Here is a 26,027-nt window from a genome sequence, read left to right as displayed (position 1 = left end):
CGATTTCAAGATATTGACCATATCATTTCAGAACTCTTTGAAACGGAAAAGCACACTTTTTTTTATACATTATGTTTGTCTGTCTTTCTGGGAACACGTAAACTGAAAACAGTTTTGAGCTAGATGGATGAAATTTTGTATACACACACAAAAAATGTTTACACAAAATTCGTAGATTTTTCTCACATTTTAGTGAAAGCCATCCAAAGGAAATGTGTCTGCTCAGCTGTCCGAATATAAGTTAACTAGGTAATTACAAAACATAGAGTTTTAGATAAATACTATTTGGTACACAAATTTAACATATTACGTGTAGGTCTGTTTCAGTTTGGGACCCATTTCAATCAAGAATTTTATAGTCAGTTGATCTGCATTTTTACAAAAGTGTAGAAACTATAACTCTAAAACGTAATGACTTAACCCTTTCTAAGGTCGTATGAAGTAAGCTTCCCACCAAATTTATCAGTCTTTGTATGAAATTATGTAGGTTGGCATAAGTTCTGACAAATTCTTTTAGAAAGACAGAAACTTAGATGCTACAGTTCTTTATCTCACACAAAATGATGTGTCTTGACACAATGTGTCTCAAACAAATGTTTGTTATTTAATTATTAATTAACCGAATTAATTAATTATTCAAATTAAATTTATCTATTAAGTTAAATGAATCACTTTTCTTATTCTAATTCCAAGCCTAAAAATATTTTAACATAATATGACTAGAAAAAAATGGCCCTTTAAAGGGTTAAATGAATGACATTTGGCAAGGTTTCTTTTTTTACTACAATTGCAGTTCTGTGGGAAATTTTAGCTTCAAATGGTTAATAAAAGCTTCCAAAATATATTCATTTTCCTTGTTCTTGTGTATTAACTGCATCCCAGGTATTAATAGACAAAGATCACACGTTAATACTGTACTTCTTAATTGTTGTTCGCCAATATTACACAAATACATTTGTTAGATAGTATGCTAAAAAATTTCGAAGATACTATACCCCCTGATTTTATCTGATTGCGTAAAGTAGATATTCCTTAGTGAATTTACAAAGAATTTTTATTTTGAGTGTCAGGAAGGGAAAAAAACAAATTAACGTACAATGTTTCGATTTTAGATTAATTTCCATCAGTTACTTTCTAGCAAGAAATCTTCCCCGAACTCCGAAATGCTTGCTACGTGAAGTATAAACTGGATTATTAAATTTTCAGCCATAAATATATATATTTCTATCTGTCGAGTAAAATATATAGTTTAAATATTGTAGCGAAAAAAAAATAATCCTAAATATAGTAACACTTTTTTTTTCACCCCCGTAAAGAAAGTGCTGTGAAAACTGCTGTAAAAAGTGCTGCTAAAACTGGATAAATAAGAAATCGAATCAGTTAATTTTAATTTTTTAAAACATCGTCATTTAATTAAGTTGTTTCCTGTTCGTAAATAAGATAATTTTTAGTCATTTTCTGCTATGCTTCTTTTGAATTTATTGAGGTAATAACTTCATAAGCCAGATAACAACGTCCAGACACACTTTTGTCTAGTGGCGTGATCACGTCCGGATCACCAATGTAGTGGATTGCAAAGGGCGAGGATAGAACCTGGAACCTTGTGATTCGCAGCCCAGTAACATGACCACAATAAAAAAAGCAATTGCTCGCGTAACGTAGCTGTTAACTGGCTTATAAGCTTTCACCACATTATGCGCAATTGTATATTCGTGATAATATGAGTCACCAATCATTATCAGTTTACAAACTAATTAGATCTTACATAAAATACATTATCAATGATCATCTTCCTAAAGATTTGACTGACATTGCAAAATGAAACTTTGGCAGAACTCAGCCGATTTCGACAGGTTGAAAATATTGTTAACCAATGAGAATTTTCTAAATTTATTGTTCAAGTTTCGCTTAAAATAATACTTCTTTTGTTATGATAATATGCAGTTGACATGCGTGTAGCAATCTGTTCATTTACTGAAATAACATGAATGTAATTCTTTACGTCATTTGAAACATTTTAACAACTGTAAATATAACATTATTATTTCTGGTTTAGAATTTACATATTAGAAAATGATTAGACAAGGCATCATTCGTATGCGTTGTATATCAATCAAAGAATTGCCCATGTATTCAGCATTTTCAATATTTTTATGCGATTTCTTAAAATTTAGAAAAATATTAAGAACATTCTAAAATTGATTTTGATATAAATTACATAATTTTTCTTATTTATTCATCATCAAATGTAGCTTTATTATTAGCATCTTTTACTGTCACAGTAGTTAAATAAAAGCAGTGAAAGTTATCTAAGAAGTAAGAAATAAAGTAACAGTTTATACAATTAATCATCAAATCGAATTACACACAAATTATTTAAAAATAGATTTTCTAGCTCTGAATAAGCATATTTCCTTATGATTAGAAATCCTTCCCCACGTTTAAAATTCCTTACAATTGGAAATCATTCCTTATGATTAGAAGTATAAAACCAATTTAATTTTGCTTAGTCATGCTATTCAACATTCTTAAAAGTTCATTCATGCCTTTATTAATAAAACTTTAATAACTATAAAAATCGCAATAATAAAAAAATATAAAATAATTTTATTCAAAAAGAATTATGTTCCTAGTCACATTAAATTCTTCTGTTATTGTTACTTATGGCACTTTACAAGTCCGCTGACAGAAATTATTTAAAAATAGATTTTCTAGTTCTGAATAAGCATATATCCTTATGATTAAAAATCATTCCCTACGTTTAGAAATCCTTACAATTGTAAATCATTCCTTATGATTAGAAGTATAAAACCAATTTAATTTTGCTTAGTCATGCGATCAACATTCATAAAAGTACATTCCTGTCTTTATTAATAAAACTTTAATAACTATAAAAATCGCAATAAGAAAAAAAGCCCCCTATGCCAGGGCGCCGGCTAAAATTCTTTTAAAACCATTAAAGCCAGTAAAATTCAAAAATGTATGTTGAAATTGCATTTAAATAATAAATACTTTCAGATGCGATTACGAATTATAAAAAAAGTTAAATTAAAATTTGATCTCCGGAATAATTTTAGATGGCTTAAAATAGTGGTTTAAAAAAATAAGATTCTAAGAAGAAATTTACTTCAAATAGCGTGATTACTTTCGGCTTTATAATTCTTTTTTTTTATGTTGCTTGTTAAATTAAATTTCATTATCAATGTAATTCTTATTTTTCATGAATTTCATTAGTTTAAATAAATTATGTTAACTTTTTCTTTAAAAAAATATACAAGAATACATGAATATTTAATACACATACGTTTCTCAAAATTTATGCACCAAGCCAGTGTTTTGCAACATTATTTATTCAAAGTTAGAAAGCTTCGGTTCTCTTGGTTTTACTTCATATACAATTTTCCAAAAAGGATACGCTTATGTTTGCAATAAAAATGAAGAAGTAAAAGTAATCGAAAATATTGCATACAATTTTCTTTCCCCAGATAATATAAAATAGGCAAAGATTTTAAATAATTAATAAAAGAGAATAGGCATTAGGGTTTTATGAATTAATTTTATGTAACAAATATTATATATGAAGCAATTTTATGAATGAAATAAATTTGTTACATGTATAATTTTTTCAATAAGATAACCCTCTAAAATCCTTTTACCTATTAAATCACAACAACAAAAAGTTTTTTTTTTAATTCCTGAGAAAAGAAGTGAGTAATTATTAATTTCCATAGATTTTGTAACTTAGAATAGGTCAATGACGGCTTACAATAACAGATTATGGGTTTGCAGATTAGGGTCCTCAGTTACGAGACCTGATTTCTGTAAGTATCCGCTCTGAATGAGGGTCTCGTGTTAGTTAGTTCAGATAGAGCCACACAGTTTTTTAGGAGGTTCTGTTTAATATTTGGTCTCGTGATTTAATTTTTGTAAAAATTATGTTTCTTAATCTAAAATACACTTCGCTTTGTTTCAAATTAAGACCTCAACTTAACTAAGCGACATTTTAATTCATATAAATCGTATATATATAAGCAGTATAATATATTACCACAAGATTATTTAGAAATTAGGTAATTAATATTAAATTATCTCTCTTATTTTCATTTTCTCAGCAATTTTAATGTCTAATCAAAAAGGAAACATTCACTAGTTCGTTCAATAATTTTTCTCATGCATCTTTGAAACGAAATCTAATAAGAGAATTCCAGAAATTATATGATATTAATTTGAAATTGCAAATCAGATTCATATTATTTAGATCACATTTTCCAATGAAACATTTAAAAAAATGAAATAAAAAGGAACAATTTATTAGTTTGTTCAATAATTTTTCTCGTGCATCTTTGAAACGAGATATTAAACTAATAAAGAATTTAAAAAATTATGTGATATTAATCTGAAATTTCAAATAAAATTCATATTGCTAAGAAGATTACATGTGCAATTCTTCAGTTAATATATCTTTCACTGAAGCAGAAAAAAAAATGAAATAAAAGGGAAAAATTCTCCAGTTCGTCCATAATTTTTCTCATGTATCTGAGGAAATTGCATTGCCAAGTACAGAACCCGCGACGCTACAGTCCGTCGTCGCGTAACACAACCACTAAACAAAATCGATCGCCCTTTCTCGGAGGCTGTTAACTACCTTATGAAGCTACCGCCACATGTCTTTGAAACGAGATACTAATCTAATAAGAGATTTCCCGAATTGTATGATATTAATCTAAAATTCCAAATGAAATGCATATTGTTTAGCAAATCACATGTGTCAATTACTCAATTAATATATCTTTCATTGAAGCATTAAAAAAAGAAGTGAATTAAACAATAAGTAAAAGATAAAATAAAGGACTCGATAGATTAAATATTTTGTAAATAATTTATGATTAGGAGGTTGTCCTTGTCCTATCTCAATAGGTAAGTTCTAAAGCCTATGGTTGCAGTTTCAAAACATTATAAACTAGCCGCCTTTGGCGACAAGCAGGTTCGTCAATCTTAATGTTGTTAAAATTTCAATAATTAAATATTTTATGCAATTCCTACTTTAATAACTTCTTCATCAAAATATTTTAAAACTTCAAATTTTGATAGTCATATAATTCACTCATAATATTATAAACGCTTTCAGTCATAACGTAATATGTATCTCTCTCATTTTCTGTTAGCTCCTGTAGAATTTATGCTTTAAATTAAAGGGGAAAGGATTAATCTGCAATTAATATAATAATATTTTTTACTGAAACAAAGCATTTCTTTTTATAATATGATTACTGAAAACAGAGTCACTGAGCGTTTAAACTTTATGGGCACTAAAGAATATCTTTCTTAATTTATGTAATATCTCAAGAATTTGACAACAAAATTTTCTCGGATTCATCATGAGCAGGTCGATAAATTAACAATGCTTAATTTTAAATCCATCAAACTCTAAGAAAATAAATATAATCGTTTAAAATAATCGGTCGAAAACAGGTTAAAAAAAACTACTTAAAAAACGATGTAGTTAAAAATATAAGCATATACAAAAAAATATATAACTACTATATACACAATTTAATTACAAAAGCATACAACTAACCTAAAAATAATTTAAATCAAGTCCGCATCCGCTGATAATAGTTGTCAACAATGAGAACACAATGCGCATGCGTGAATTTTCTTCGTCTTTTACGGTAACGCAAATGCGTGAATTTTTCTACGCCAGTTGGGGTAACGCTATGCAGATTACAAATTTTTAATTTCCTTTATTCTGTTTTATTTTAATTCAAAAGTATTTCAGAATGAATCTGAAACATGGATTTATTAACAATGTTTAATTTTAAATGCATCAAACATTAAGAAAATAAACAAAATCGTTTGAAATAATCGGCCGAAAAATGTTAAGCCTAGCCTCATTAGCATGGGGGGGGGGGGGAAATGAAGCATTACTGATTTGGCGGTGGGGAAAATGAAAAGATTTTTTGGCGGGAAAGTTAGTTTTTAATTAATAATTAAAATTCTAATTAAAAATTCAAGAAAAGGGACCCCAGGTGCACATTCCCGACCTCCGAGGTATACATGTAAAAAATTTGGTAACTGTAGGTCAAACGGTCTGGCTTGCCAACACACACACACACACATTGAGCTTTATATAAGTATAGATGAAATTATTTTTGAAATATTATTAGATAAGTATGCCGCAATGTATAACAATTAATGTGTTGGCAATTTTTTTATTCGATTTCTAAAAATTTAATTAAAATTAATAAATTTTATTGTTGTTATTTTTATTTTCCTGTATACGTAGAATGGAGAAAATATAGTAATCTTTAAACAATTCGAAATGAACGTTTTGACGAATCTCCACTTTACAGACCTCCCCCCCCCCTCGGAAAAAGCCGGGTCTGTCTGTGGCAAAGATAACTCAAAAACGCTTTTATATTGAAATTTGGTGTACTGTCTTTAAGTATACATAATCGTTAGATAAAAACTAACAGATTTCGATCAAATTTTCAGTAAAATCTGTTCAGAAGTTCGTCTGGCTGGCTGTTCGAATATAAGTTAACACGATAACTACAAAGGTAGCGGTGGCCTGGTGGTAAGGTCTCGGCTTCGGAACTGGAGGGTTTCAGGTTGGAGACCCGATTCCACAGAAGAACCGTCGTGTAAGGGGGTCGGTTGCACATTAAATCCGTCCTGACCAAACGTCCTCCCGCTGGTGTAGTGTGGTGGGGAGAGGGGGGTGTCAGCTCAGGTGTCGTCCTCGTCATCTGACCGCGGTTCAAAATTACGAGGTCCGTCCCAAAATAGCCCTAGTTTTGCTTCAAGCGGGATGTTAATATAACTAAACTAAACTAAACGATAACTACAAAACAATTTTAACTAAATAGATTTAACATCTATTGTGAAGACGCCTGTCACATTTTGAGCCAAATCCAACAATGGGTTGATTGTCTGGCGATATTTACTTTCAGAAACGTGAAAGCGTATAATTAAAAAACACAATGACCTAAATACTTCAATTTTGGCTTGAGATTTTGTGATTACAAGGGCAGTTTTGTATCAAATCTTTGTTTCAATTGGTTGAGAAAAACGTGCCTAAAGCACAAATTCGATTTTCATATACTATTAACAACATTGTTGTTGTTTCGTACTGCACTTGCCATGGACAAGTCCGCTGTTCAAAGACAGCCGATTTAAGCCTAAGGGGCAGCGCCTCTTTTTTTTATCGTAGAGACAACTTGGGCCAAGAGTACGACTTGACTACTCACGCATCATTTATTCGCTTGCAGAACCCCTTTTTACAGGAGGGCACCTTCACACATCTCACAGATAGAACAGGAAGAACAGCCATGCCCAAACCGGGATTCGAACACGGGACTCCCAGATCAGAGGAAAGATGCGTTGCCCCTATGCCAGGACGCCGGCTCTTTTAACAACATGAAGGGATTAAACGCGAAATACTCGCTAAGGATGACATGATAGTTATAAAAAGGCTAAATTCCCGCCGAAAGTTAATATTTCGTAGCTATTGTACGCTAATACCATGCAAGACGTTTTATGACATGCAAAGTTTATCAGAGCGTATACGAGAAAGGTTTAGGGAGACCTCTCCATCTTCCTGAAAGGAATTACGTCTCTAATAAAGTTTTGTTTATTCAGAATCATCCATTATAGATTCAGAATTATTTTCCGCTTATGTACTTATTAAATAAAAGAAATAAAATTGTCCTAATAAAAATGCAAAGAAAGAGATTTCGGTTTTCACTTTGAAAAACAAATTTACAAATGATTTAAAAAGTCTTTATTCATCATTACATAAAACAAACGTCTTATGATAAAAAATAAATAAGTTTTTCTGTTTCCAATTCATGCAATTCAACATTTACAAAAGTTTACTTTTATGTTTGTTAATAAAATACTCTTTGAAATAAACATTTCAATAAGAAATAAACATAAAACAATTTTATTCAAAAAGAAGTATTTCCCTAATCCCATTAAATTTTTCTAAAGTCATTAAGTCGTATAAAGTTCAAAAATACATATCGAAAATGCATTAAAAAATAAACACTTCGGCTGCGATTATGAAATATAAAACGATAAATAAAAACTTTTGTCTGCATAATAATTTGCAAAACATTTTAGATGGCTTAGAAAATATCTGAACATTTAAAAATAAGATAGGAGTAAAAACCTTTTTGGAAATGGTGTGATTACTTTCGGCTTTATAATTTATTTTTTATGATGTCGCTTGTGTTAAATTAAGTTTCATTATCAGTATAGTAGTTTTTTGTCATGATTTCCATTAGTTAAATAAGGCAAATTAACTTTTTGTTTTGAAAAATTGTACAAGAATAAATAAATATTTAATGCACATTTTTTTTTCTTGATTTATATACAAAACCAGTGATTTGCTATATTATTTATAGAACGTTAGAAAACTGCTTTTTTTTTAATTTAGAAATATTTTTCCAAATAAAATATGCATAATTTTTTTAAAAAAAATTAAGAAGTGTTTATAATCGAAAGTATTTTGTGCAGTTTTTGTGTTAATGAAAATATGTATGGTATAAGATAATATAAGATAATATAAGATAATTATTGACAAGGACTTATTAACTGAGTTTAGATAGCAATATATATATATATATATATATATATATATATATATATATATATATATATATACCTAAGGCAAACTTATTGCACATGTCATTGATCTTAAATAGTCTAAAATTAACCTGAAAAATTATTTCAACGTATTGAAATAATTTTTAACGTTTCAATTGAACTGCAAACTGTTAATTGAAATGTTTTATATATAGTCTTATAGAACTGGAAAACTTTTATAGATAGCTTTACTCTAACATCACAAGATTTTATGCGAAATTTCCACAATATTATTCTTAATTTCGAATGTCCAACAATAATTTAAAGATACTCCAGCAAATTTGTACTATTAGGGTCTTATGCATTCTCTATTTAAAGATATATATTATATTTACAAGAAAATAAAGATCTACCTTTTGGTTACCGATATCAAATTCCATTCAAATTTCCATTTCTAAATTTCATCGCTATAACGCTTTTGAGTTAACGTGTTAACTGGATAACCTGGTTGGTAGAGCAGCGGTTTCGCTTCCCTTACTCTGCGAGTTCGAACCCCGCCAGCTGAAGATTCCCAGCGTGCTTAGTGCCTGACGCGCTTTAAATCTGTCGTGGTCACAAAGTCCTCCATGTCGAGAGTAATACCACTGGGGGTACTGGATCAGGGTTGATCCTTCTCTGATTCAGGTCTAAATTATAATATGTGGTTGAGTGAATGAAATGCGTGAATGAAGTCCACCCCGTAAAAATGGTTGTGACGTGTGTGTAGCAAAGTCGTACACTTGGCCCTAGATGGCGCTACTTTAGAAACAAGAGACTGTCCCCTTCAGGCTGAAATCGGCTGTCTTCGAACAGCGGGCTTCTCCATGGCAAGTGCCATAAGAAACAACAACAACAGTTAAAGTGTTCACACTCAGACTGCCAGAAATAATTCCCAAATTTTGTTTTTCAAACTCAGAGAAGTCTGAAATGCCGAATTTTATAAAAATCTTTAGGAAACTTATTTTATAGATAGATTTATTCTATCAGGACAAGATATTGTGTGATATTTACACAATACTGTTGAATATTTCGAATACCATACGGAATAGTGAAGATGCCTTAACGATACTAATAGGCGTTTTGTACTCACCGACATTTCTTAATTAAGACAAATTATTATAGCTACACACTATATATATATATAGATAAATAGATATTATATACGAGATACAGTGGAACTATTTAAAAAAGAAAATGATTCATTCTAACAGAGGATTAAAGACATTTCCTATCTTGAAAGTATTTACTTAATTCAGTTATTAAGATTTTATGCGGTGATTATCATATAAATGATTATCTATAAAACGTACTTATTAAAAAATTATATATTTTATTATTTATTATCATTCTTTTTATCAATTTATAAAATAAAATGATGTGTAATATACAGAATTATTATATTTATTATACTGAAAAATAGCAAAATTAGTAATTAAATGAAATTATTAAATATATTATAATAATATAAATATAACTAAATTAGCATTATAGTTAATTATTATAACTATAATATAAATAAGATTTTTTCCAGCATCATAATAATCAAAATTTAAAAAAAAAAATTAATAAAGCAAGAGATAAAAATTTCCTGTTTTTTTTAAGAATGTTTAATTTAAAATTAGAGTTCAATTCAATTTTTAAAAAAAACTTCGTCAAAAATAAAAGTAAAATTCGTAATTTATTCAAAAAAAGTTGATCATTTTATTATTTGACCGATTATTTAAACTTCTAAGAAGGAATAAGGAATTAACATTATTTAACTATGAATAGTGCCATTAACATTGTTCTAACTAAAATTAGTATTGTTATTGTTATTTGTTACTTGTTTTTATTATTTTGGTTGCTTTCTTAATTTTAAAGAATGAATAAAGTTTTAATATAATTGAACGATGAATACTTTCATTATATTGATCTAGCTAAGAATATTATTTTTTGTTATTTGTATAGTTGTTTTTATTTTATTTTATCCTTTTTCTTTTCTAAGTTTGTTTCCAGGAAATGCCGATTTTTCAATTAATAGACCCTTTCATTTCATTAAAAGAAATTGAAGAAGCAATCAAGATTTGAAAAAAACTTTAAGAAAGTTAAAGAATAAATGAACAATTCAATAACAATTCAAATGTCAATTCATCCCAACTGTATTACCTTTATTTTTAGTGAAAGTAAAATCAAAAATTCTGTAAAGGAGTTAAACTGCCAATGAACCCTTGTATTAAAAAAACAAGTTCCTTGCAAAAGAAAATAACTTTATTATTTTATTTTTAAAGAATAGTGTTTCAAAAGTTTTCTTTATAGCGAATATTTAACTTCGATTTTCCATAAAAAATCATCGATTACATGATTTTTGGACGATGTTTTACAACCAATTCTAGAAGTTCCATTCTTTCTAGCATGTGTTGAATTAAAAAGGATTTGAGACTAACCAATTTGATGTTTTCAGATAGAAATAATCAAATCACATCTGCAAAATAGCAATAAATTAGAACCTTCTTATATTTATTGCTTTAGTATAAAACTTTCTAGTATATGTAATATTTAAAAAGAATAGTAATCGTCAAAAAATTCAAACTCGAGATTTTTACGAATCTCCATATTTTAGACCTCCCCGAGTTAGAAAAACAGATTTTTGGAAAAAATATCTGTCTGTGACAAAGATAAAACAAAAATTCTTTGAGAGAAATTGATGAAATATGGTATATGATCTTTATTCAAAACGGTATATGATCTTTTTGGTATAATATATGATGGTATATGGTCAAATTTGGTGATTTCTATCAGATTTTGAACATAATCCATACAGAAGAACTCTGTCTGTCTGGCTGTTAGAGTATAAGTTAAACGAACAAAGCTTGATAACAAAATAGATGAAATTTGGTATATGACCTTTTTTCAAAATGGTATATGATCATTTTGGTATAATATATGATGGTATATGACCAAATTTGGATATTTCTATCAAATTTTGAGCATAATCCATACAGAAGAAGTTTGTCTGTCCGGCTGTTAGAATATAAGTTAAACGAACAAAGCTTGATAACAAAACTTAAACTTATAAACAAAACGGACAGAGCTTGATATATAAAATTCGGTTCACATATTCCTATAAAAGTTTGTGCTAAATTCATCAAATGGTTGACCGCCTGTCGTTCTAAACTTTTAGAAACATATAAATGCGATAACTCGAAAACGGAATTACTTAAATACATCAAATTTGTTGGTATTTTGTGACTACAACTGTAGTGTTGGGTCAAATTGCCGTTTCAATTGAATGGAAAAAGCGTATCTAAAACACAAATTCATTTTTCTAATACTTTTAACTGCACGCCAGGGATTAATCGCCAAAAAATTCGCCAATGATGACAAAATAGATTGACTAAAAATGCGAAAATCACGCCAGAAGTTAGTATTGTATGCCAATGTGATACACGACGTTCACTGGAATAATACCATTATTTGAGAACCATTATAATACCATTATGCGAGAAACATTTTGGGTGATACCCCCCACTGGATTCAGCATATACGAATTTTGTCCGTCAGTCAATTTGTCTTCATATTTAATCTAATAAATAAGAACATGCTGTTTCCCATTATACTGTGATGGCTTATCTATTTTTTATCTCCGATATAAAACTTATAAATTCTAAAATTTAAATTGATTTTGTACAATTGATCCGCATCGTTTAACGATTTTGTATTACTTATAAATACATAAATGCTACATATAACACTGATGCACATATTAAAATCGAGAAGAAATAGCTGTTAAAAGGTTAGAAAGTCAGTTCGACCTCTTTATGAAATGAAAGAATCACGCATAAATTATTTAAAAGGTTTTTATTAAATATTACATAAAAACATGTCCTAACAAAAAAAATAATAATAAAAACGTTTTCACTTTTCAGAGCCATGTAATTCAGCTTCCATAAAAGTTTATTTCAATGTTATTAATAAAACATAATGGCAATAAAAATTTCAAAGGAAGCGAAGCATAAAATATTTTTTTAATCTAAGCGAAATGTTTCCTAGTCATAATAAATCATCGCAATATATTCTTCTAAAACCATTAAAGCGTATAAAACACAAAAACACATATTGAAAATGCATTTAAAAAAATACTTCGGCAACGACTGCGAAAATATAAAGAAGATAAGTAAAAAATTTATCTCCAGAATAATTTACAAAACATTTTAGAGCGGCTTAAAATAGCGTTTAAGCATTTAAAAATAAGATACCAGCCAAAATCTAGCTTGAAAAAGCGCGTTTTCTTTTCATTTGGTAATTTATTTTTTTATATTAATATTTGTGTTAAATTAAGTTTCATTTCAGCTGTTGTCCTTATTGTCGTGATTTAAATAAGGAAAATTAGCTTTTGATTTCAAAAAAATTTCACAAGAATAAATGAATATTTAATACAGTTTTTTTCTAAATTTATACACCAAAGCAGAGTTTTAATAAATAATTTATTCAAAGTCAAAATGTTACAATCTTTTTTTTTCATAAGCTATTTTCTCAGGAAAGACACGCAAATATGCAAAATTAAAAATAGGCATAATCGAAAATATTTCATGCGCATTCGTAAAAAATAGATGAGGGTTTCAAAAAAATTAATTGACAATTATAAATTTTTTTAAATGATTGAACATTATTTTGAAGAAAAAAATATTTGTACAAAATAAATAATTTGTACAAAAAATATATTTCACAAATATTTGATTAAATATTCAAAATCTATCTGAATCTTACGCCAACATGCTAATCTATAATCTAACAGTATGTCATCTCATAGAAAATGAAATTAATATTCTGTCAATTGCAATATCTGGTGTATAGGTTTAGATTTATCTTATAGAGCTAAGAATACAGTTACGAGTTTCTAATATTGCTTTCCAGCAATATTATAATCAGTGCCGAAATGAAAAATATATATATATATTGATATTTTTAATGACTGCAGAAGGGAGATCATATCGATGACTCACAACTTGGCAACAATTTATCGATTTTGGGATAAATTTGCCGATTTTTGCGAGAAAAAAATGAAAGCTCTGAAAAATGCAAAGATTGTAGCGATATATGTATTAAACGCCTAAATCTTCTATCTTTCCAGAAAATTCCATACCCTAGATCCTATATCCTTCTATAATGCAATAAGAAGTTATAAAAGAAGAACCTCTTTTATGAGGATCAATTTTCTCTTTGTAGTGTTAATCGTAGAGTCATTGCTCTAGCTGCACATTGAAGTTATAGTTGTTGCTGTTTAATTAATGATTTGTGTGTTAATTTAAGCATTTGTGTGTGTTGATATCCATAATTATAGGATCTGTGCTCACTTTGGCTGTGTTTTGACAAAAATGTATAGTGTTTCCTTATGGAATAACGTACCGAAATCCCTTACTGATCTTACTGGACATTTCTCTCAATAATCCCATCAAACGAATTACCATAAGTTTACCCTTTTACATTATTCTCTAATTATTCCCTATTACCCTATAGATAAGTTTACCCTATTAATACATTCTCCAAGCCGAATACCACAGGAATGAGGATGAAAAATTTCCGACGCAGTCGTTGATTATCACTGCCCTAGTGAGCACAGATATGCTATGGTGTTGGCTTCCCTTACCAATGACGGAACGTGCCTCCTACGGGAAAGATTGAACCGTGACCGGTGCAACCTTTTGGACTCGGATCCCTTATGACTCGATTACAATTTCCGCTAATGCTTTTATAGTGATCTGGTCATTCAAATTTATGACTTTGGGTGGAAGTGAACAGCCTTTTGTCGTCAGCTTATTAGTACGACATTTCTCAACGTTGTTCAATATTCCGAATTTTGTACAATATCATGAAGATATCATTACAATATTTTTGGGTATTTTGTGATGTTAGGTAAGTTTCTATGGAGACATTTTGATATATATAGGTAGATAGAACGTCCAATAGATAGACTATAGAATGCTGAAGAGTTTGTTCAATTCAACCATCAGTTTGCCGGCGTCTTGGCATAGGGGTAGCGCGTCTTCCCCGTGATCTGGGCGTCCTGGGTTCGAGTCCAGGTTCGGGCGTGGTTGTTCTTCCGTTGTTCTATCTGTGAGATGTGTGAATGTGTACTCCTGTAAAAAGGGGTTGTACAAGCGAATGTGATGCGTGAGTAGCTAAGACGTACGGATGGCCCTAGTTGGCGCTATTATAAAGCAAGAGATGCACCCTCGGCTTAAAATTGATGGTTTCATCAGCAAATTTGTCTATGACAAGTGCAATTAGAAACAACAATAAATAAGCAGTTTTTATGCCACAATTTGTAATGGATCACATGAATGAATATCTTTAGAAATATTTTATTCATATAAAATTTACTATTGAGTAATATATAACATTTTGTCACAGCTAATATAGCATTATGTTTATTACGTGGAACAAATTCAAGCATTATTAATTTAATGAAAAAATTAAATTGATAAAAATAACTGCAATGTAATTAAATTTATTATAAATTATAATAATCTAACTCAAAAAATGAAACAATTACGGTACAAAAGATAAAAGAAATTCCTAATTTCTTAAAATGTTCAATTTTGCAGAAAAGTATAATTTAGTTTCATTTAAATAACTTTATCACAAATGAAATTAAATTTGTAATTTGTACAAAATTATTAAATTATTTGTTTAACAGATAATTGAATTTCAAAAGAAGGAATAAAGTATTAATATTATTGAACTATAAATACTTTCATTACCATTAATTTAGAAAGCAGTACAATAATTAATGTTGTTGTTTTTTTTCAGTACCTTTTTTTTAATCTTTTATTGATTTTCTGTTGTCTTTCCTTTACTTTTTCTTCATCCCCAAACTTGATTAAATGAAATATAATTTTTCCAATGCAAGTGCTTTTAATTAGAATTTAAAAGCAATAAAGATTAATAAACGTTTTAAGAAATAAATTCAATCAATTAAAAAATAAACCGTTCACCCCTCTTAAAAAAAACATTTCAAGCAACAGTTCATCCATATTATATTGACAGTTCTTTGTAAAGACAAAGTTTAAATTTCAGTTAAGGATCGCTCCGATAATGATTCTTTGTGCAAAATAAAGAATAACATCATAAAATTATTTTTTAATTTCCTATCTGAAAAAATTAACTATAGTGAAAATCATCTTCGAGCGAATACGTATCCTTGGATTTGTCAAAATCAAATCTCAGCAATTAATACAATACTTTGTATTTCATAATTAATCATACAATATAAAAATCATAATAAATGCATACGTAACTCATAAATTAAGCATTTATGATTAATCATATAATTAAATTATGTAAAGAATTAAATATAATTATTAAACATAATTATGATTAATCATTAATTTGTATTTTATGATTAATTAGTAATAAAGTATTCGACTCATATTTGGAGATCTCACCACTATTTGGCCAAGGCTAAAATTAGTAGAATTTCTTATCAATCAAATTGATATCGTTAGCAAGAAACGATTAAATGGCAAATATGTAGATATGTAGATATGTCATAAAATAAAATATGTATATATGCAAATATGTAGATTTGTTATAAAATAAAATATGTATATTTGAACAAGAAAATTAAGTTTTTATTAAATGTTTATGACTAATGTATCAGTCTTATTACATAGCAAATATATCTGTTCGTATTGTTTTATAAGTAACAGTTTATTTTCTTCCTTTATATCCGGAATTCCTCTTTTTATTATTTTACTTTCTAATATACAAATTATTGCATTTATCAAAAAATTCGATCTCTGTATTGAGACGAATATTAGTTTTAAATCTTCTTGTGTCTGAAAAACACATTTTTGATGGAATTATGTTCGTCTGTCTGTGAATTTATAACATAAAAATGTATGCGGCTAGAAGAAAAAAAAATTTAGTACTCTAATCACTAAATTTGTATATTCCTATCAAAATATGGATGAAATCCATCAAAATATGTCTGTATGTTGCACTGTATGCATGTAAATGCTATAAATGAAAAACACAAAAATGTAGATTGGTAAAAAATTGTTAAGTAGATTTGTCATCAGCATTGTAGATGTGCATTATATTTTGGACAAATTCTATCAAATGAGAGACCACTTCGTCAAATGCAGATACATGGGCCTACATAAGAATGGAACTACTGTGATAAAATTTAATCAAAGACAAAATATAAACTTGAATCCCATTTTGTATCCAAACGGTGGAGAAAAATAGGTCCAAAATGCATACTCAGTTTTCTTCATAACATTAAGAAGCACAAAATTGTTTGTTTGTTTGTTTCTTATGGCACTTGCCACTGACAAGCCCGCTGTTACGAAGACAGCGATTTAAGCCTGAGGGGGAACGTCTCTTATTTTTTATAGCAGCGCCAACTAGGGCCAAGAGTACGACTTTGCCACTCACGCATCACTCATTCGCTTGCACAACCCCTTTTTACAGGAGGGCACATTCACACATCTCACAGATAGAACAACAGAAGAACAACCATGCCCAAACCGGGACTCGAACCCGGGACGCCCAGATCACGGGGAAGACGCGCTACCCCTATGCCAGGACGCCGGCAGAAGCACAAAATAAGTCATGCATTCAGAGGAGGAGTGAGACGGCCCCCAACAGTAATTTTAGAGGGTTTGCCTGCCTTAATCCTTATACTCCTAACAATATGTTTTGGGATGCAGAGGTAGCCTGAAAGAGAATGCCATCTAAGGATACAAAAAAAGCAAAAAAGAGAACACTAACGCTAATTTCTCTTGCGTAATAAGCAGTGGATTCCAAAATTAAACTGGCGCGGTTCATGCGATTTATGTAGTTTATCGAGAATTTATTAATTTCATTACTTCTGCCATTTTGAACATGAAATATCTTATAATAGATATATAGTTTACGAAGGATGAAAAAAGTTTTATGTCAATGTTTTAAGTTAGTTCAAATTCAAATGTTTTTCAGTCTGTAACATTTATAAAAGTTTGACTTCATGACATTTTTTTTTATTCTAACTTGAAGTCCAAAAAATAATTTTGGATAAGATGGAATCGAAATCTAAAATTGCAACTTGATTTCCGTGCAATGTGTGTGTGTGTGTGTGTGTGTGTGTGTGTGTGTGTGTGTGTGTGTGTGTGTGTGTGTGTGTGTGTGTGTGTGTGTGTGTGCGTGCGTGCGTGCGTGTGCAATGATATTTTAAAATTTTAATTTAAAACTTAGTTAATTTCTTCATTTTTAGCTCAATTTAGCCCATATTGACTTCATTCTAGAATATTCTCTTATTTCCTGATCCCATTCCACTTTTTTCTATCTAATTAATTCAACAGAAGCTTTGTAAAATTGCTGAATGGGCTAAAAGCCTTACTTTCCCACACTCCGAGTGAAGGGACAAAATACCAGTGAAGTGACAAATTCTTTTTTAAAAGATCCCTGTGTTTCCCTTGCCTCGTTGGCGAGTGTAGTGAAAATCCCTATCGAAATCTAATTGTATATAAGCACTATGGAGAAATATGAAATATAAAACGCAGGGCAAAATATGGCAATCAATGCACTAAAAGCTCATCAGGGGATGGAATTAATGTGGACCCCGAAAGAATTATAGAATTTTCTCCATAAAAATCAAAAAATTAAATTAAATGATTTAGTATAACATCTGGAGTGAGATAGTATCTTTACACTTAATTTATCTGTATGCTATTATTTGCATAAAATGCTACGGTTCACATTGAGTATTACACATTCCCTTCTTATTAAAGAATTTAATATTTACATTTCATTGATTTTTTTTGTATATTTAATGTAAACATTTTTGTCCCTCCGCTGTTTTGTATAAATATGGAAAAAAGATTTGATTTTAAGTGAAAAATTTTAAGAAATATAATAAATTATTTTATTGAAGACATTTAATCGAAGAATCTATAATCAGTTTATGTAATCCAGATTTTACAGATTTCCTAAATAATTTTGCAAATATACTGACAAGAGAATATATTTTTTTAAGTTAAACTAAGAATAATTATGTTTAAAATTTAAAACCCTTCAAACAGAAGTAAAAATAGAACTTTGCATGAGAACATAAGAAAAGAAATTACTGATTTCTTTTGCTACTAAACACTTTTATTTCAATAAACTTAATACTAAAGTAAAATATTTTTGAAGACAACAAATAAATACAGAAATGATTGTGAGGGCAATGACATAAGCAAAGCATTCAAAATATTTTTAAAAAAAATCTTAATAAAATGTATTGTAAGTAAAAATTTCCAATGAAAATAATAAAAATTGTGTGCAATTTTTAATACATTAAATAAAAAATAGTCTGTAACGTTTTATTTTATCATTACCTATCAAGACTTAAACTACTAGAAAATTCTTTAAAACATTTAAAGCTGCTATGCAAATATACTCAAAAAGAAGGCATTTTGAATAAGACAATATAAATCAAAGGATAATGCGGCAGACATAAAAATGCTGAAGAGCGTTAAAAAATCCTTATATTTGCAGCGATATTTCTTAAATCAAAACCCTCTGGAGGAAACATAAAGACTGAAAGTAGTTCAAAAGTGTGAATCACCAAATAACGAGATTTATAAAATTCCTTTAAGTGAAAAATAGATATTCTAAAGATGCATTTTAAGTCTTCCACAAAAAGTATGAGAAAAAATACATGGGTAGGTAATAAAAAAAAACCCTACTGAATAGTGATGGTGAAATTATTTTTAATTGAAATTTAGAAAGAAAGTTTTAGCAAAATTTGTTTCTATAATGACATTTGTCTTAACTATAAAAATACAGAATTTAATTTTCTTTTACTTATTTATTTATTACTCTTATTTATATCTTACTGATTTCTTTCTACATATACAAAGTATACAGGAAGTATAATAATCGACAAAAAAATTGGAACTCCAGACGAACTTTTAAAGAGTCTCCACCTTTTAGAACCCCATGAGTTTGAAAACCACATTTTTGGAAAATGTCCGTCGGTATGCCTGTGACAAAGATAACTCGAAAACGCACTGAGCTCGACTGTTGAAATTTGGCATGCAATCTTTACGCTAAATTTGAAGATTTCTTTCATATTTTGAGTAAAATCTATTCAGAGGAATTCCGTCTTACCGGCTATTAGAATATAAGTTAACACTATTGTTGTTGTTTCTTATGGCACTTGCCATGGACAAGCCCGCTGTTCGAAGACAGCCGATTTAAGCCTGAGGGAGAGCGCCTCTTCTTTCTATAGTAGCGCCATCGAAGGGCCAAGAGAAAGACTTAGCTACCCACATGTCACAACCCTTTTTACGGTGCTGACTTCGTTCACGCATTTCATTCACTCATCCACAGATCGTAATGTAGACCTGAATCGGAGAACGATCACCCCCGATCCAGTAACCCCAGAGGTATTACTCTCGACATGGAGGACTTTGTAACCACGACATATTTATATACAGTCACCAAGCACGCGGGGAATCTTCGTCCCGCGGGGTTCGAACTCGCAACCTAAGGGATGCGAATCCAACGCTCTACCAATCAGGCTATCCAGGCCTAGTTAACACTATAAACTAAGAGAGTTACAGAGATCGATAAAATTCGGTACACAGATTTAAAATCTATAGTGTTGACACTAAACAAAGTTTGGCTGTCTGTCATTCTGTGCTTTCAGAAACATGTAATGGCCATAATAAGAAAAACACAATGACTTAAATATATCAAATTAGGTATGGGATTTAGTGATTACAAGTGCAGTTTTGTGTCAATTCTATGTTTGAATCAATTGAGAAAAACAAGTTTGAGCTCCAAATTCGATTTTTGGATACTATTAACGCATGCCAGGAATTAATCGCCAAGGATAACGGGTAGATTTAATAAAAATGCTACATTCACACAAAAAATTAATATTGTTGCAAACCCGTGATTTTTGCTACCCGGCACGAATAGTGTCATCCTGGGAAAAACCGTTAAAACCTTTGTAAGATCTGTCCTGAGCGTGCTGAGCTTGGCGACCATTTGGCGATTTGGCGACGAATTTGGCGAGTTTGGCGACAAAATGGATTATACTGGAAAGTTCGAGAAGTTTCACGATCCATCCAGTAGGAGCCAAGATACACTCAAGTACGCCCTGATTGGTCTGAAGGTTCTAGCTCCGCCTCCCGGAACTATAAAAGGCGGGCACTCTGAAGCTGTAGCGAAGTGGTGTGTATCGTCAGAAGTGTGTGTGAAAGCAGTCGGAGTCGCCGACAAGTAAAAAAAAGTGGAGAGGAGGATTTGAGAGGATTAGGCAGCAAGCAAACTGCTGAACAAGCGATTAAAGGCGCTGCGTTATTATGATTGGTGGACGGTATTTTGTAGAAGAAAAATTTTTGTAACAATATTTAATAATTATTGTACACCATTGCCAATTAAACCATTCTCTGGCATGATAAATTTATTAGAAAGTACACGAGAAAGTTTTGTGAAGACCACTCCCGCTGGTTTATTAATCACACTTATGTATAGATTAACAAGAATAATTGTAATCAGGAAAAAGTTTCGTTTCTAGATTTTGATTAATTTGAATACTTTTGAGATACTTTGATTCTCCGGGTTATAAATAAACCATTTGGTGAGTTCTGTCTGTGAACATAAAAATTTCAAAATGGAATCAGTTAAAAGGGAAAATTTGGTACATGGACTTTGCACCAAACTGTGTATCTGCATCAAATTCTGGAAACAAATCCATCAGCTAGAAATCTGCCTATTCATAACGATAAAAAAACATAACACTAATACAAGAATATAATGAGCTAAGAAGGTGAAATTTGCATTCATCAATAACACAAGGGGTGTTCAAATGAAAAGGTACGAAACGACACTGGGGGTATAAATGAAGATTTTATTCAAAGTATACACCATAGGCCTGAGCACAACGACCCAATTTATTAACGAGCTGAAGGACCCCTTGTTCCCAGAATTCCTGTGGCCGTGACGAAACCCAGCCCTTCACAGCGTTTTTGAGTTCTCCGTCCGAATTGAAGCGCTTCCCTTTCAGTTATTTTTTCTGGGGACCAAACACATGAAAATTGCAGGGTGATATGTCCTGGCTGTAAGGTGGATGGTCGATCTGCTCCCACTTGAACTTGGCCGGTTCCGCGTGTGTGATCCCAGAAACGTGTGGACACGCGTTAACTTGGAGCAGGATCACACCCTTTGCGAGTAGCCCCGGTCTTTTGTTCTTGATGAACCCGCTTAGTCTTCGGAGTGTCTCACAGTACACATCTGAGTTAATGGTTCTTCTGTGCTCAAGGAATTCAGCATTATTGGTCAATTGAAGGCGCTCTTTATAAGAGTCTCTGATCTCTCTTGCCCATGCTCCAATCTACGCCGGAGACTCCAATCGCATTCCTAGATGTCTCGCTACGTTCTCCTCTAGCGGCATAGGCAAATATGTTAACGGTTACGTTGTTACGATGTTACTTAACTTTCCATTTGATCTCCCCTTGCATGTGATTCGAAAGAATATGCTGTATTACAGAATTCATTTTGTAGTTTGTCTATCATTACTTATATTTTTGAACTTGCACTCAGCCTTACCATTGGCGTAATCTAATACTTCCTTCCATTTATGCTGCGGATATGTCGAAGATTTTCATTTGGCAAAAATGCTTTTAACGTAATTGATTAGTTAACATCATAATTGCATTGTTGCTATTTAATGTGAGCCGAACGTTGGATAGCGTCGTGTAATGCCATCTTACCAAATTTTGAGGCACCAGTAGGTTATTATCATATGGAAACAATGCAAGTACCACAGAAATTTCCGGCCAGCGTCCTGGTATAGGGGTAATGCGTCTTCCCCGTGATCTGGGCTTTCCGGGTTCGAGTCCCGATTCGGGCATTGTTGCTCTTCTTCTGTGTTCTATCGGTGAGGTGTGTGAATGTTCCCCCCTGTCAAAAGGGGGTCGTGCAAGCGAATGTGACGCTTGAATTAGCTAAGTCATAATCTTGGCCGTAGTTAGCGCTACTGAAAAAACAAAAGGCGCTCATGCTGCTTAAAGCGCTGACAGGTAACTGTTTAGTTGTATTAAAGACCCGTTTTAAAGCAATACTAGGACTATTTTGGGACGGACCTCAGATGACGAGGACGACACCTGAGCTGGCAACCCCCTCTCCACACCGCACCACACTAGAGGGAGGACGTTTGGTCTCACGGATTTAACGGGCAACAGACCCCCTTACACGACGGTTCTTCGGTGAAATCGGGTCACGAACCTGAAACCCTACAGCTCACAAGCGGAGAGCTTACCACCAGGCCTCCGCGGCCCTGACAGGTAACTGTCAGCGTGCTTGTAAAGTGCCATAAGTAGCAACAACAACAACAGAAATTTATGAGACGACGCTACATGACGTTGTCAGCATGAGAGCAGATAGAAAAAGGCTCTAATAGTTAGTTACGAAAAAAATGCATTTTTCTTTTGTGTGTGCAAGCTCGCTTTTTTTCAGTAAAGACACCTATATAAATAAATTTAAAAAAAAAAACTTTGTCTAAATATAAAATTTGGTCCAAATTGTTACAGCCATTTCTGAGATATTCGAATTAAATTAATATACATACAAGAATTACTCGTTTAAAGTTCTTAGATATTGGGATATACCTTAGGAATTGAAATATTAATGAATCCTGCGCTTTAACTCTCACTGAATCCTAATAATCTATTTTTGGATTATACTCTGTTTTTCTGGGAACATGATAGTTCAAAAGCGTATTGAGATAAAGAGATAAAATTGGGTATGGGGTCATATTTTTTTTTTTTTTTTTTTTTTTTTTTTTTACTTTCTCATAATCTAAGAACAGCGAAATTGTCAAAAAAGTTCGAATTCGAGATTTTAATGAATATCCGCATCTTAGCCCTCCCTGAGGGCGGAAAATACATTTTTGGAAAATGTCCTTCTGTCTATGACAAAGATAACCAAAAAAAGATGGATAAAATTTGATATAACATCAAATTTGTAGTTTTCGATCAAATTTTGAGCATTATCCGTTCTGAGAAAATTTGTTTGTCCGATTGTTCCAATGTCAGTTATTATGATATTTACAAAACGAAGAGAGCTAGATAGATTAAATTCGGTACACAGATTTAACATCTACAGCGTAGACACCTATCACATTTTGAGCCAAATCCAACTCTGAGTTTGATCACCCGTTGATCTATAGTTTCAGAAACATGTAAACGCAACAACTCAAGTGCGAAAAGACTCAAATATATTAAATTTGGCTTGGAAGTTTGTTACTACAAGTGTAGTTTTATACCAATTTTTGGTTTTAATCGTGTTGGGAAAAACGCGTGTAAAATACCAATTCGCTTTTTGGAGGCTATTAACCAGGGCTTAGTTGCCAAATAACTCGCCAAAGTTGGCACGACAGATTCAGTAAAAATGATAAATTTCCGCCAACGGTAAATCTTCCGTATCTATTGTACACCTGTTCCTGTTTTTGGATGCTATTAACTAGGGCTTAATCGCCAAATAACTCGCCAAAGTTGGCACTACTGATTCAGTAAAAATGATAAATTTCCGCCAACGGTAAATATTTCGTATCTATTGTACACTTCTTCTATGTAAGGCATTTTTTGAGATAACATCTTTATTATAGAGATGCGAAAAATTTGGGGGGGCAGCACTCCTTCTAATTGCAACCCCCTTTTCGTGCTGAAAGCGTGACAGCCCATGATTTTAATTTTGACCCACCGCGATATTCCAAGAAATAATAAAAAGTAGGTTACATAATGCGACTAAGGAACAGTTTATATGCATTCGATTCATTAAAATGATGATTCTCATTAAATTATGAGAATAAAAAATCTATAAGTAAATAATAAACTAATAAATAATATTGCGAAATTATGAGGTTGCATTGCAACTTCGCAACTCAAGGGACGACTCGCCACAAAGTGGATGTAAACTCTTATAAGAAGACGAAATAATGGTATTATATTGGGTAAAGCTGAAAAAATACTCCTGCTGATTAATTAATTGCAATTTTTGGAAAGATCAATAGTCATTTTGCATTTCACAACATTAACTTAAGCAAACATTTGTGATCCCGTGACTGGGATTTAGCTCCAAAAGGGTCGCCAAGGATCATACAAGAGGTAAAAATGCAAAATTCAGGCCAAAGGCTAATATTTCGTATCTATAGTACGCCAATTCATGTAAGGCATTTCCTGGTATAACCTTTATTATAGAGAGGCGAGAAAGTTTTGGGGAGACCATTACCGCTGGTTGTAACCTCCTTTTTTTTGCTTAAAACATGACTGCTTATGAATTTAATTTTGACCTTCGGCGGTATTCTAAGAGATAGTAAAAAAAAAAACTAAGACTGCAGAATGCGACTAACGAATAGTTTATATGCAGTAGATTAAATTCTTAAATTATTAGGAAGAGTTAATGAGCATCATGAAATAAGATAGTAAATAATGCTTTTAAATAGCATAGGTAGTATTGTACATTTGTACGCCTAATGAACAACCAACTAATGAATGGATGTAAACTTTTATAAATCGACAAAATAATGGTGCTATATTATCAGAAATACACGATTAAGTCGAAAAAACACTACCGCTCGATAATTCTTGAAACCACCGTGGTACTCCAAGAAGTAATAAAAGGTACTGAGACTAAAGAATAGTTTAACTGCAGTCGATTAAATTCATAAATTATTAGGAAGAAATTTCGATGAGTATAACGAAATAAACCAATAAATAATATTTTGAAATAAAGTAGATAGCACTGCAACTTTGCAGGCTCAGTAGAGAACTGAGTGGTTGTAGACTCTACTATGACAACGAAATAATGATTTTATACCGTCTAAAATACACGATATAACTGAAAAAAAACACTCCCACCGGATAATTGTTGCAATAAAGTTTCATAATCATCTTGCATTTTGCAACATTAACATTAACAAACATTTAGGATTCAGAAACTGACCATCCCATCATTTCATCGAAACAACACTCCCACTGGATAATTATTATAATTATGGGAAAGTTTCATAAACATCTTGCATTTTGCAACATTAACATCAACATGCATTTAGGATTCAGATGCTGACTATCCCATCATTTCATCGAAAAGACACTCCCACTGGATAATTACTGCAATTATGTGAAAGTTTCATAAACATCTCGCATTTTGAAACATTAACATCAACAAACATTTAGGATTCAGATACTGACTATCCCATCATTTCATGGAAACAACACTCCCACAGGATAATTATTGCAATTATATGAAAGTTTCATAAACATCTCGCATTTTGAAACATTAACATTAACAAACATTTAGGATTCAGAAACTAACCATCCCAACATTTCATCGAAACAACACTCCCACTGGATAATTATTATAATTATGTGAAAGTTTCATAA

This window comes from Argiope bruennichi, chromosome 6 (genome assembly GCF_947563725.1).
Source record: "Argiope bruennichi chromosome 6, qqArgBrue1.1, whole genome shotgun sequence".
Taxonomy (NCBI): domain Eukaryota; kingdom Metazoa; phylum Arthropoda; class Arachnida; order Araneae; family Araneidae; genus Argiope; species Argiope bruennichi.
This window is presented reverse-complemented; position numbering follows the sequence as displayed.